The sequence below is a fragment of the Ambystoma mexicanum genome, chromosome 7q, assembly GCF_040938575.1.
Source record: "Ambystoma mexicanum isolate Mex_15411 chromosome 7q, UKY_AmexF1_1, whole genome shotgun sequence".
Taxonomy (NCBI): Eukaryota; Metazoa; Chordata; class Amphibia; order Caudata; family Ambystomatidae; genus Ambystoma; species Ambystoma mexicanum.
This window is the reverse complement of record NC_090941.1, coordinates 738,270,212-738,284,368: the sequence shown is the minus strand read 5'-3', so window position 1 is coordinate 738,284,368 and position 14,157 is coordinate 738,270,212. Positions and strand designations below refer to the sequence as shown.

At 51.0% G+C, this 14,157-nt stretch overlaps 1 long non-coding RNA gene across 1 annotated transcript in view; it reads right to left on the bottom strand.

The window, feature by feature from the left end:
• The window catches only part of LOC138527816 (uncharacterized), a 96,806-nt gene that overhangs the window by 24,889 nt on the left and 57,760 nt on the right, over nt 1-14,157 (bottom strand). The window lies entirely within an intron of this gene.

Below are 14,157 nucleotides of genomic sequence, written 5' to 3'. Positions count from 1 at the left end.
TCATCGCTTGCCACACTGTGGGAATCTTTTAAGGCCTATGTCAGGGGGATTGCACTCTCCAAGGAAAACGGGGTTCTTAAGTCAATTCGGAGAGATATAGCCTTGAGTGAAGCTAGGTTGTTGTCACTGGAGGCTGCATGTTCACTCGATTCTACCACGGGTAACCTAGCTGCCATCGGGGAGGAGCTGGACACGTTTCGCTCCCTAGCCGACCGTGAACAGAAGTTTCTGGATAACCCAGGCATCGCACGGAAATACGGTGAGGGCGAACGCCCTGGCCGCTTCCTCGCGAGGTTGATCCGACACGAGACAGGTTCCCCACACATTCCCGGGATTGAGAGACCGGACGGCTCTTTGGCTGTCTCCTCCCGGGACGTCAACACGGAATTTTTCAACTTTTACGAGTCCCTATACTCCAACTCAGACGAGGTGTCAGTGGAGAAGATTGACTCTTTTCTCGACTCCCTTCCGTTGGCAACATTATCCCCTGAGGCCTCGGGCTCTCTCGACTCTCCGCTTATACAGGAGGAGCTCTCCGACGCTATCGATTCCCTATCCTCCGGGAAGGCTCCCGGGTCGGACGGTATCCCAGTTGAATTTTATAAGTCCTATAAGGCACTTCTCCTTCCCCACTTGTTGGCAGTGTGGGAGGAGTCGGTGGAGACAGGCGTGTTCCCCCCCTCACTGCGTGAGGCCACGATCACTGTATTGTTAAAGGCTGGTAACCCCCCTTCACGTTGTGGTTCGTACCGCCCACTCTCCCTCATAAATTGCGACGCCAAAATATACGCAAAAGCCCTGGCCCTAAGGTTAGCTCCCATCCTTCCATCCATCATTCACCCCGATCAAGCGGGCTTTGTTCCGGGGCGGTCTACCTCCTTGAACCTGAGGCGTATATTCAACATAATTGACAGAATTAGCCCGGAGACTTCGGCTGTGGCGGCCACGTTGGATATGCAAAAGGCCTTCGATTCGGTATCATGGCAATTCCTCTGGCGGGTTCTCGAAAACTGTAAATTTGGTCCCTCCTTTCTCTCTTGGGTCAGGCTACTCTATTCGCTTCCTGTGGCTAGAGTCCGCACGGGCGACCACTGTTCTCCTCTCTTTGGGATCGCCAGGGGAACAAGGCAGGGGTGTCCATTTTCTCCCTTGGTTTTTGCGGTTGCCATGGAGCCGTTTGCGGACATGCTTCGTCACCGCCATGCTCACAGAGGCCTCCGTTCTGCCGGGAAGGCAGACATAGTTTCCCTATACGCGGACGACGCGTTGCTGTTCATCCGCTCCCCATCTCTTAACTTGTCTCCGGTCCTTGAGGATATCATCTACTTTGGTCGGGTCTCGGGCCTCAGGGTGAACTGCTCGAAATCCACCCTCTTCCCACTCACGGAGTGCACTCTTCCCCCTCCTGACACTCTGGGATTCACTTGGGCTCAATCTGCATTCACCTACCTGGGAGTAGAGGTGACGCGTCAACAGACACTGGGCCTCATTACGACCCTGGCGGAAAGTGACTGACCGGACCGCAACAGCGTAAATAGCGTTTCCGCCATTGCACGAAGGAGCAAAGTGCGGCTAATCACGACCCATCGGGCACGAGCATTACGCCATGGCGGAATCCGAAAGGCTGCGATGGCGGAAATGACCCCAAAACGGCCCTTACCGCCGCCGTACGCTGCACCAGGTGCAATACCGCCACCCATCTTAGCGGTCACCGTAATGAGCGGTCACCGTAACGAGCGGGCACCGCAAATTACGGCCACCGTAAATATACGGAAACGGAAGTAAAAGCATGTGGCCGGAACGGGAAACAGCACGCCGCACAACTATAAAATCCGAATCCCAACACAACCATTAAAAATCCGACCCTGACACACATCCCAACCCGTTAGCAACCCCAGTTAAAAAAATAAATATGGGAAAGGTAGCCAAGAAAGCGTGTGACCGCAAGCGGCAGGTACACTTCTCCCGAGAGGAACTGACCGTGCTCACCGAGACCCTCCAGGAAAATGCCGCCGTCGTCTTCTCCAGTCAAATGACCAGGACGGCCCTTGCCAACAAGAAGGCCATATGGGCCCTGGTGGCACAGCGCGTAAGTGCGGTGGGGACAACACCCCGCACGCCACAGCAATGCCGCAAGCGGTGGGACGACCTGCGGATCCGCGTACGCAGCATACTTTCTGCGAACAGGAACATCGCCACAGCTACCGGGGGGGGTTCAGAGTCGCCCATCAAGTTGACCCCCTGGGAGGAAATCTGCGCCTCCACCATAGGAATGGAGAGCATAGAGGGAGTCGGAGGGATGGAGAAAGGAGTGCCGACATCCGGAGAATCAGGTAGGTTGGCCAAGAGAAACAATGCGAAATCCACAAACCACGAACATGTGCAGTACCATGTGACCCCATAGTGCAATACATACTTTGCCCTGACAACGCCCTCTAAAAGTCAGAATGAACAAACAAATCAATCAAGAAGCCATAAACAACCCCTACATGTGCAGCATGCACCCCCTAACTGCAGGCAGCCAAATGAATGCATCCTCAATCCACACGAAAATGAGACCACCTCCAAGGCCCAGTCCCAAATCAGCCTCATGTACCACCCCAATGCATTTGATACGTTGCCATTCCAAATCCGACAGACCCATAACTAACGCTCGCCCCTCTTTACTCCACCACAGGGTCCGATACCAACGACGAGCTGCAGGACACCCCTACCAGCACGCCTGCAAAGAGGGCCAGGACCAACGTCCCAAGAGCCTCCACCTCAGGTGCAAGGATCAAGACACGGCAGCAGCAGGAATCAAGTGGCAGCACACTGGAGGGGACTGCAACAGGCACCCCAGCAGCCAGCAAGTCCACAACCCCAGCACCACAGGTCCCCCCAAAGAACGTATCTGATGGCACTGCCTCTGGTGGTAGCAGCACCATAGGTGACACAGCTGTCATGCCAGCATGCTCCGACACGGAAAACAGTGCTGGCGACGTAGGTACCATCCATGACCTTTCCCAATCCCCCTGCATGTCCCATCCCCTACACCATGACGAAACCACGCAGGGGCACCCTGAAGACGACGACTGGCCAACCCCCACAAGTCCTGTGCCAAGGCAACATGTGTTGAGCAGCCCCCCTGTCACACCACCGCAAATGTCCATGGCCCAGCAGAGGCAACAGTCCCTCGACCTGCTGATCGAGCAACAGCAGGAAGTGTCCACGCTACTCAAGGACCATGCAAATGAATGCGGGGGTTCCAGGGCAGCCATGGAAACATCCACCGAGACACTCAGGGCACAAATAGAGAAAAGCACCGAGAGCCTCAGGGGAGAAATGGAGAGAAGCACCGAGAGCCTGAGAGCACAAATGGAGAAAAGCACCGAGAGCCTGAGAGCACAAATGGAGAAAAGCACCGAGAGCCTGAGGGGGGAACTGCATGCGACGTCCAAAGACGTTTGTGCTGAACTTGCTGCTGTGCGCCGTGTGCTCTCGGAGCTCTCACAAACCCTCAGAGACATGCATGGACGCGAGCAGGCAGAGACATCATCCGTGGCAAGTTCTGTCCAGGGCAGCCCCCAACGCAGATCTGGCAGGAACCTGCGCTCCACGGGCAGGGGTGCCCCTGATACCCGTAGAGGGGGCTTGCAATAGCGTCCAACCACGGACAGCATGCATATTTGGACACTGGTGTTGGGGGGGGAGGTAGTAGGGTGGAGGGGGTGTGTTGGGCTTCACTGGGTGGCGGGTCCATAGGGTGTATAAATCAAATCACATTAACAATACAGCATCTCATAATCATCCAATGACATGTGTGGACATTGATATTTGCGTACGAGGCCTTCATAGGCGTACAGTCCACAATGTGCCTGTACTACACACACACAGTGCCACAGGTCCCCTTTCCGTGTAATAGGCACCATGCGTGGTTGCTAGAAGCATGCATCTATGATGCTCTGTCGGATTGCACGTGCATCCTGTGCCTCATGGACTCCTTGAGGTGCCTCCACATCCCCACCCTCATCATCATCATCATCTTCAGGTGCATGCAGTACAGCGTCAGGGGGCATGGGCACATTCCTACGTATGCACATGTTGTGCAGCATGACACATGCCATGACCATCTTAGAAACCTTCTCATGGCTGTACATGAGTGCCCCGCCAGACCTGCTGAGGCTGCGGAAACGAGCCTTCAGTAGGCCGAATGCCTGTTCAATGACCACACGGGTACGTGAGTGGGCATGGTTGTAGTCCTCCTCATGCTCGTTCTGTGGGTTCCGGATTGGTGTAAGGAGCCATCTCTTCAGTGGATACCCGGCATCACCTGTATGAGACGAATAAAGGGTGTCAGTGGAATGATAGTGCTAAGTAGCCCCCCCCCCCCCAGCAAGGTCATTGACGCATCAAATGGGCCACGATGTCATGCATGGAATGAGACTCACCGAGTAGCCAGGATCTGTGCCCTGCGTGTCGCTCCATGTAGCGTGGTATTCTTGTGTTCCTCAGGACCATAGAATCATGGGTAGATCCTGGAAATCTGGCACAACAATGCGTAAATATCTTGTTGGAGTCACACACCATTTGCACATTGATTGAATGAAATTGTTTCCGGTTGCGGTACTGGACCTCCATGGCATGTGGGACAACCAATTCAACATGGGTGCAGTCGATGGCACCAATGCAACCCGGGATGCCGCCAAGTGCATGGAATCCCACTTTAGCGTTGGTAATCTCCTGGTACGTGCGTGGTAGTGTGATGTGGTCGTCGGCGTGCTTCAGGAGGGCATCGTGCACTTGGAAGAGTGTCCGTGAGAACAGTGGCTGTGAAATGCCATGCAACTGTCCCACTGTGTGCTGGTAGGTGCCTGTGGCCAGGAAGTGGAGTGCAGACACCACCTTCAGTAGGGGTGGGATGGCGGTTGGGCTATCTATCATGCTCACGAGGTCAGCATGTGTCATGTCCACAATGGCGATTATGGTGTCCCGGTCCAAACGGTAGAGGGTGTGGATCTGCTCAGCAGTGAGGTTGAACGGATCGGCTCGGAGGCGTGGGATTGCGGGCCGCCTGCGTGGTGGTAGTGGCAGTGCTTGTGGGCCTTGCTGACCCTGCCTTGCCCTCCTCCTCCTCCTTCTCCTCCGTCTCCCCTGTGCGCCCGGTTGTTGTACCTGTTGTTGTTCGTCGTCTTCTTGTAGTTGTAGCACTTGCAGTGCTATCTGGTCCCCCAGGCCCAACATCGCTAGTCCTGCCGGTAGCATTTTGGAGTGGGAGTGGTTGTGGGAGGGGTTTGGGTCTGCAATATATGTGCTGTCGGCCTGTATGGCCTCCACCTGTGCTGATTGAATGAATCTGTGGCAGATGCAATCCCTTCTGGCCGAGCACGTCCCGCACGTAAGGCTGCATTTGGCCGCATGGCATCTTGGGATTGGAATCATGTATCTAATCCCGATGGCAGTGTGATGTACTTTGACTGATCTTCATGCTATGCTCCCATTGTTACACATGCTATGATTGCAGCCGCTTACATACCTGTGAAGAGTCAGTGGTATGTAGGGCTCGATCGATGGCCGACCCTCATGCAGCACAGTAACGTACTTCACCGACGGGCGTGGCGTCCCATTTGTGATTGCAGCCAGTTAGCATCATGACACACAGCCGCACTACATTGATGTAATTGTGAATGCAAGCGTTCACAGAAGCCTTTTCGACGTAATGTTGCAAGTGAGGAATTCGAAGGCCAGCATTTTGGGTTTTGAAGTAGCGGCGAGGATACGCCCACAGGTCTGGCTGGAAATGTAACGTTCTATTGTAGAATGTCCTTGGGACATGGCCCATAACGAGCAGGCAATGAATGATATGAATTGAATGGGATGCGCAATAGCGTAGTGGACGATAAGGCAGGACGTTCCCAAATCCATCTTGCTTCACAACACTACAGATCCGGCCAGGGGCACAGTGGTTTTTGCGGACTGCATTACGCACAGACGCGATGGAAGTTTCACATATTATGTGAGTGAATATTCATGCGTTTTCATTGCGGGATGAGGGAATGATGTGTGGATGCATGGACTGATGATTCCGTTTAGGGTCTGCCATGTACATGGGTTTTTTGATTCACTCCCCTTCCCCTGCGTTATGTGATGCAAGGCTGCCATAGTGGGACATACGTCTATCTGCCCTTGTCGGATCCTCCCTGTCTCGACGCGCCTTCATACACTTGTGTCTAGGCACGTTACTAATCCCATGTCATGGGTTCTATCTTGACGGACGCATGCACAGTAACCGACGTTGCCAATGGTGTATTTAGCTCGATTGGTTTCGTTATGATTCGATACTGATTTAGGGGTGTGTATATTCCTTTGGAGTGGGCTAGCATGCATATGGGTGTGGATTTGGTGTGTTGAATGAAGATTGTAATGCATCATGAGTCCCGTAATGCAATCGGTTGATTTGTGTTTCTTTTGGGTGACAGGTATCTCCTGCCCTATTGCAGATGCCATCTCTACGCCACTCCTCCAGATGGTTTTTACTCTCGACTCCTGCAGCTTCGGGTGAATCAGTGGAGCACCATTTCGATCATATGGGACGATCGCCAATGGGCCACATGCCCTTACGCTGTACTGGTGGCTAGGTGCAACATTTCGGCCTTTCAGCTCGACTAGTGCCTGCCTCATGGGACGGACCTGCGGTTCTTGCCGCTTCCATGTTGCCTTTTGGAACGTTGATGTAGGCCCTGTGTGCCATGATGGTACAGGGCGTCACACAAGTGGAAGCCGGTCAATTATTGCAGATGCAGCCCTCGGTGATGATGGTTGTTTTGGTGGTATTTTGCAAATTGCTGTGGGGCCTTTGTCATTTGGATGTGCATTTAAATTGTATTCCGATATTTGTCGTGTTGCGTTGTTCTTTGCAGGTGATGTGGCGATTTTCGCTTTGTGGCGGTATGTATTGCGAGATGATCTGCATTGTGTTCCGCCTTCTGAGTTGAGTTGTGTGGTACAGTACTGGCCGCGTTTGCCTACGTAGCACAGTATGGTCACGGATAGGGGCTGCCATTGTGTCTGTTTACATGATGTGCTGTTCAGGGGCGGGGGATTGGCTTTTGGCCGACTGGTGCCTGTCAGCCAGGTCGATTGGTGGAATGATGGGTTGTTCAGAATGTGGCTGGTCACAGGTGACTGTGTTTGCGTGCGTTTGTTGGAGGGGGACTGGGGTCATGTCCATTGGAATAGCTTCTGTATTGATGCCATCTGTGCCCTGCAGCTCCCATCGGCCCCTCTTGGGATGAGCCTGGCTGCTCAGTCACTCTGCCGACTTGTGTGGTACATGCTTCTGCTGATGGTTGGTTTGTTTACTGGCATGAGTACAGGGCTGGTGCAATCCCCCTCAGGATGCTGTTTTGGATGTTGCCTTGCGCTGGTGGCAAGCGATGGGGGACTACTGTTGTTTTGTGTCATGTGTTCTTGATTTTCATTTTGATGTATTGTACCTTCACATGCCTGTGCTGCGTCAGTACGGCTATGGTGACATGCCGTACATGGATGCCCACTCACGGGGCGCTTTGAGCCCCTGCATGCTTTTCTACGTTGGCATGCATGGGTGAATTGTGGATTTCACTGGTTGCATAGTGTGAGTACATTGCGCCTGCCAGGAGTTGTGCAATGAGGCCAGGGAGTGGAGTACAGGCACTCAGTGGGCCATTTACGGTTGGTTCACGTTGCCGTATTTCTCGCCATGGCGGAATGGTACTTTACGACGTGCTTGATGGCGTTCAGTACATGTCCGCTAGGGTCAGAATTCGCGTACCGTTGCGCCATGGCGGTGATTCCGGTTTTGCAAGGCGCGCGTGCGCGTACTTGGTGCAGTTAGCGTTGCCGTTCACTGCGGTGTCGCTAATGGCATCGTACTTTACGGTGACGGGTCATGATCGCAACGAGCGGTGTTCGATGGCGGTATTGCATTTCCGCCATCATTTTTCCATTTCCGCCAGGGTCGTAATGAGGCCCACTGACCCTCGAAGAGAACTTTCGGAAGTACCTTTCACATCTGTCCGTTAAGGTTGCAGCCTGGGACAAGCTCCCGATTTCTCTTGCGGGCAGAATGGGTCTACTGAAAATGGTGGTGCTACCTCAGTTGCTCTACAGGTTTGCCAACGTACCCTTGTGGCCAGGCGCAGACTTTTTCCGAGACTTGACTCGCACAATTACCTCCTTCCTCTGGCACTCGGGGGCGGTTCGACTTAAATATGAGACCTTGTCCACCTCCATGGCTAGGGGGGGCTTCGGGGCTCCGGATTTTCTCAGATATTGGTTGGTATCTCAAATTCAATATGTCTCTTATTGGTTCGACACAACTGACCCTCCCCCTCATGTCCGGCTCGAGAAGTTGGCGGTCTGTGACCGCGAAATCCGCTCCTTACTTATTCAACCCGCTTCTCAGGTACTGGACTCACAGAGTCCGGTCACCTGCACATCCCTGGCATTGGCCAAAACATGGAAACAGCTCGGAATAACCCAGGCTTTCCACGGCAACCTTCCCCTCTGGAACTTCCTCCCGGGGGTTCCTCAGGTTGCACCATCTACCGTTCGTCGCTGGGCCGAGGCAGGCTACGAGCTGTTGCGGGACGTGTTTGACCAGGGCACATTCATTGAGTGGGCTGATCTCCCCCTACCCTGAGAAGTGACCGGAGCGTCTGGTTTCAATACGCGTCTCTCCGAAGGACCCTTAAGCGCAACTATCAAACATTCCCTGCGTTACCACCAGACGACCCGGCCATTGAGGAGCTCACTTCCCCTTCACCCATGAAAGGCAAAATCTCCAGGTTGTACTCCATGCTACAGTCCAGATCCTTTCCAGGATTTGCTAAACTTAGGGGGTCTTGGGAGGAAGACTTGGGGGTAGAGATATCGGACGATCGCTGGGCACATTTATGCGACCGCACTCACCGGGTGTCCTTTAACTCCCGATTTAAACTCATTCAGTTTAAAGTGTTGCACAGGTTCCACTACACCCCGGCCAGACTGCATCGCATGTCCAGCGGGCGTTCGTCTAGCTGCCCCCGCTGCGGGCATGTTGATGCGGACTACATCCACATGATCTGGTCCTGCCCCCGCCTCTCACAGTTTTGGGGTATGGTTTGTTCAACGGTTTCCGCTGTGCTCGATCACCCCATCGATCCTTCCCCTGCATTGTGCCTTTTTCACGACCTCCCGGGCCTTCCTCGAAACTCCAGGAAGCTGGCCGGCCTCTGCATGCTCTTAGCGGTTCGGTCCATCTTGCTCTGCTGGCTTCGCCCCTCTCCCCCCACGCATGCCCAATGGCTGAGGGCGGTCACTTGGGCCTCTGACACCGAGGAAACTTGGGCACACATGCAACCCACTCACTCCAGGCCTAGGGACGTCTGGCTTAGGTTCCGTTCCTACATGTCCGACTTCGTCACCTCTCCGGTGGCTTCCCCGCCTGCTCCTTCTCACTAGTCTGGCATATTCCCGGTGGATCCCCCACCACCCCCCCCCTTCTCACTGGTCTGAGAGCTCCTCCCGTATCGTTTGGTTTAACTACTTTCCCTCATATGTGGATTGAATCTCTGTGCCCGTATCATATTGTATGTAATCTTTATGTGACCATATCATGAACTGTAATGCTAATCTATATTTGCTGGGCGCTGTTCGCCTGTTGTTATGCTGCCATGCTGCCTAATAATAAAAAGAAGTTTAAAAAAAAAAGAATTCTTTACATTGTAATATTGTAAAACACAGTAGTACTGAAATTGTTGATCTCTGAATGCTGAAATGCAGATCCAGGCATGCCTTGCATGTGATGGACTCTGCTGGTCTGACATGCAATCTTACAGTTCCCTATTTCAATGTTACTAATTTGATCAACATCAGACGGATGAAAGACTAAGTTCTTCTTTCCCAGATCGAATGATGGGCCTGCAGTTTCCATAGATTAGGAATTATCCCGAACATGCACAGCTTCTCCCAAACTTTCCTGAAGATGTATGCCTCTTAATGGAGATTCAGGCACATTCTGCCAGATTCCTGCTGGGAGAAAAATCTACAGGAACACACAAACCTACTCAAGTCTCGCTAGGAGATTTGCTGTAGTCTGCAGATGACATTTGAGATGGTTCACCCATGCTTAGTCACTGAAAAGGCATTCATCAATCAGGATGGGCTTTCAGATAAACTTATACAAATAATGCTTCCATGGATTTGTGGTTTTGGAAGGAAAATATCTTTCATTTAAATGTAATTTAGGATTCAGGATTTAGGAACAAGGGTATTTGTCCTCGGTAACCACAGATGTGGCATTAACTTGGATCAACGTGATTTATAATGGATCCTTGGCTTCCTGGTTCACCAAACAGCTGGAACTTAAAAAAAAGCATAAAATTCAGGTGAACCAACGTTTGCAGCTTATGTTTACATAATGTTAAAGCTATTGCCCCGTGTAATGGAAATGTACTATTTACAATGGCCCTCATTACAACACCAGAGCTAAACCATGGCGCTATTAGCACCATGGTTGCTGCCAGTATTGTAACGAGTCCGCCATGGTGAAATGGGGAAGTACCACCCCATTCCAAGGTTGGCGGAGCGGTACTTCCCCATTTCACCATGGCCCTTTCCCATTCCCATTTTTGCCCCATAGGGCATAATGGGAATGGGGAAGGCGGTAATTACGGTACCGCAAATTGCGGTACCGTAATTAGCACCAAGGGCCCTTTGCGGGTCCATTCGTTAACGGCTAGTAAAACCAGCCATTAAGGTGGGAACCCGCAAAGGGACCTCGTAATCAGGCGCTAAGGGAATACCGGTACCGGTAGTCGCACAGGATGTCAAGAAATCTGGTCTCATGGAGGAGAACGGCCTTGTATTGAGTTTATTGCTGGGGGTGGCAGATTTCTCTCTTCATATCTTCATAATAACTGTGCATGATTAGGTCATCTACAGGGGGATGCAGATCTAAATGTAGCGTGTTATTGTACTAACCAATCAGAATAGGGAAATGTACTAACCAATCAGAACAGGGCAATTTCTGCTGACTTAGTTTTTACCTAGGCAGGCTCCACTAGGATGCTTAGAATGTAGTTACAAATAATGTTTAGTTTGTACACAAATGTATTCTAATTCCTTGAGGGTCTACAAAGTGGTGACCCCTATGTGAGCTCCAGAACCCCCCCACGAGGGTTCAGAGGGTCTCCCACTGCATATAGCGGGCCATGACACCTACCTCCTGAAATCAGTTTTTGCGCACACCAAATGGAGAGGCAAGCAGACGCTGTGTTTCTCTAAATGTCTGCCTGGTTTCTGGCTTGGGGGCGCCTGGAGTGAACTGTGCAGGCTGTTGATGGGGGATTGTCATCGGGTGGATTCAGAGAACACATAGTAAGTTGTGTGCACGTTTTGCATAAAATAGTGTTCTTGACATTTTGTTGTTGCTTGGGAGTTACTATTGCTTTTGAATTGATGAAGTACTGTGGGGAAACTCCTCTTAACGAGTAAAGACAATGTTGTGTAATATTGCACGTGTATTGACAAATTATTGAGGAGTAGCTCCCCTTTCAAAGGGAAAGACAATGTTGTGTAGTGACAAAGTAGTGTGGAGGATCTCCCCTTTACCAGGGAAGGACAGAGTTGTGTAGTCATGAGTTATTGTGGTTAAGCTTTTCCAAAGTTGGTAAGGACAATATCATGTAGGATAATCCTCAGTCCCAGAGAAGGGAAAGTGAGGGGGTTTGTCTCCAGGAAAAGGGACAGAGGAGGGATCTACATCATTGTGTAAAAGAATGTGCTTTATTGCAGGCATTATTGAACATTGTGTAAATAAGGTGTTTGTTGTTAGGTATTGATAGCAATTGGATACATAAAAGGTGCCTGTTAGTACGTATTGTGAGACACTGTGTAGATGAAGTTGTTTGGAATCAGATATGTTCTGGCAATTGTGTTTATAACTATTTTATTTTGTTAAATGATGCCAGTAGTTGTGTGAATAGGCAGGTCTGCTATTAAGATTATGAATGGCTGGCATTTTTTGTTAAGGGAGTGGCCATCAGGCTGGTGTCAACACACTTTCTTTTGAGCTTGATCAGACCATTGTGACAATATGGATAGGCCATTGGAGCATATGTGTAAAGCACATCCGCAATAAGGAAAAGATTTTGAAGTACCAAATGGAATGGGTTCAGCCTGGCCGAATGCCCCCAACCAAAATTAAAAAGTGATTGAGGACCTTCAAGCATAACCAGTGGGAAACCCAGTCCCCATTGTTACAGAAGGGACCGGGAGACCTCATTATGTGCATTGGCCCCACATGGATTGGGTCAACTTGATTCACACCCTCTCCTCCCTTACTGTGGGAGCTGGCAAGTGGATGTATGCCCTTTAGAAACATACATCAGGCATCACCTTAGCTGTGGGGGACATAAAGAGTTGTTCACCTCCCTGCTAGGGGAGCAGGCAGATGATAATATTATGGCATTTAATAACTGTCAAGTGCAGGTATGGAATGTTTTGAGGAACATGTACCCTTACAACACAATATGAATTCTCTGATGGCCCACACAATGAGAGCAGAAGAGGACCCCTCCCTTTACATACAGCAGATGTATGAAATGTGGTGGTTAGAGACAGTGGAGGCTTGGGACAAAAACATTGTCGTTTTTATCACATGTTACACAAGGGGCTCCCTTTGGAAATGCTGGCAGATTTAAATAAGGTGGTTGGGATGGAAGCACCATCATGGCCCGAGATACAAGTGCACATTACACATTATTGCTGGCAGAGACAGGAGAAGGAGTGGACCAAACAAACACAGAGGGCAGAGGCAAAGTTGGTACAGTAGAAATTAGCAAAGCTGTGCACGGAAGGTGCGGTAATAACTAACACCACAGAAGGGCAGCCTGAACACAGCCTCGCACAGGGGTGGGTAGAAGGGCCTAGAGATTTTTTCGATGGGAGTGGGAGGTTTTCAAAGAGGAAGGGGAAGTTTCTATAGTGGCTGAGGGGAAGGTATGGGACACATGTGTCCCCGATCGGGCCAAAATGTTGGTCTTGCAGGAAGATCGGTAATTTCGCACTGGACTGCAGGAGCAGGCTGGCCATGCCTTTCAACTATAACATCCCAGCATACCACCTGTCTTTAATCTACAGCCTCAGTTTGCCCCATATGTCCCAGGTCCTGTTTGACAGCAACAGAAGCAAGTGCAGGAATTATATTTTACACAGCCACCTGCTCAACCATGGGATAAGAATTCCCTGCCACAGGGCACAGTCACACACTACACGGAGGCAAGCGTGTTGGGGGAAAATGTTGGGGGAAAATCTTTTCCTGGTCCCCGGAACAAACACTCACTCTCATTAGGACAGCCAACAGGGAGCCTTGGGAGGGGACGGGGCAGTATTATCAGTAACTACCTATCCAGAACAGGAACCCCGAGTAGGATTGAAGATAGGGAATTGAACATTTTCATTTTTGGTCGACAAGGGAGCTACCAAAAAGGAAGGGACGTTCCCCATGTTGGACAAAAGAATTGGCATGCAAGGGTTTCCTGGGGCTGTCAAATCGGTTCCTTTTACTGAAGTTCTACCTGTCACCATAGGCACACATGAATTATCAGTCCCCTTATTATATTCACGGGACACCCTAGTCAATCTTCTCGGTACGGACATCATGAGCAAGCAGTAATCACCAAGGCAGACATTGTAATCCTGTTCAGCTTGGACAAGGAGGATCTTGAATGACACACGGTTTTATACATTGACTTAACACAATGATTGAGGGATTTGTCTGATGAACAGCTGTTTGAAGACATAGAAGATGAGGAGGAGATGATATTTGAAAACTCCATACACTGCCAGGTAGTAGTGGAACACAGAGAAGTACCACACACCCAGCTTCTTGCCAACATAGTATCGTCACACTTACAGGAAGATTTAGAATGTGGGCCTCATTAAGATTCCAGCGGTAACCCTGTCAGTGCTACCAGCGGGTTGCTGCCAGACTCGTAAAGTTTTACCGGCACCTGACTTCCCGGTGGCACCAGGGGATTCCAAGTCTGATGGGCCAGGAAGTCAGGCACCGGTAAAATGTAAGTCCCCATTACCATAGAGTCCGATGTGGGGACACGGAAGCACCGGCACCATTGCTAACGGTGCCGGTGCTTC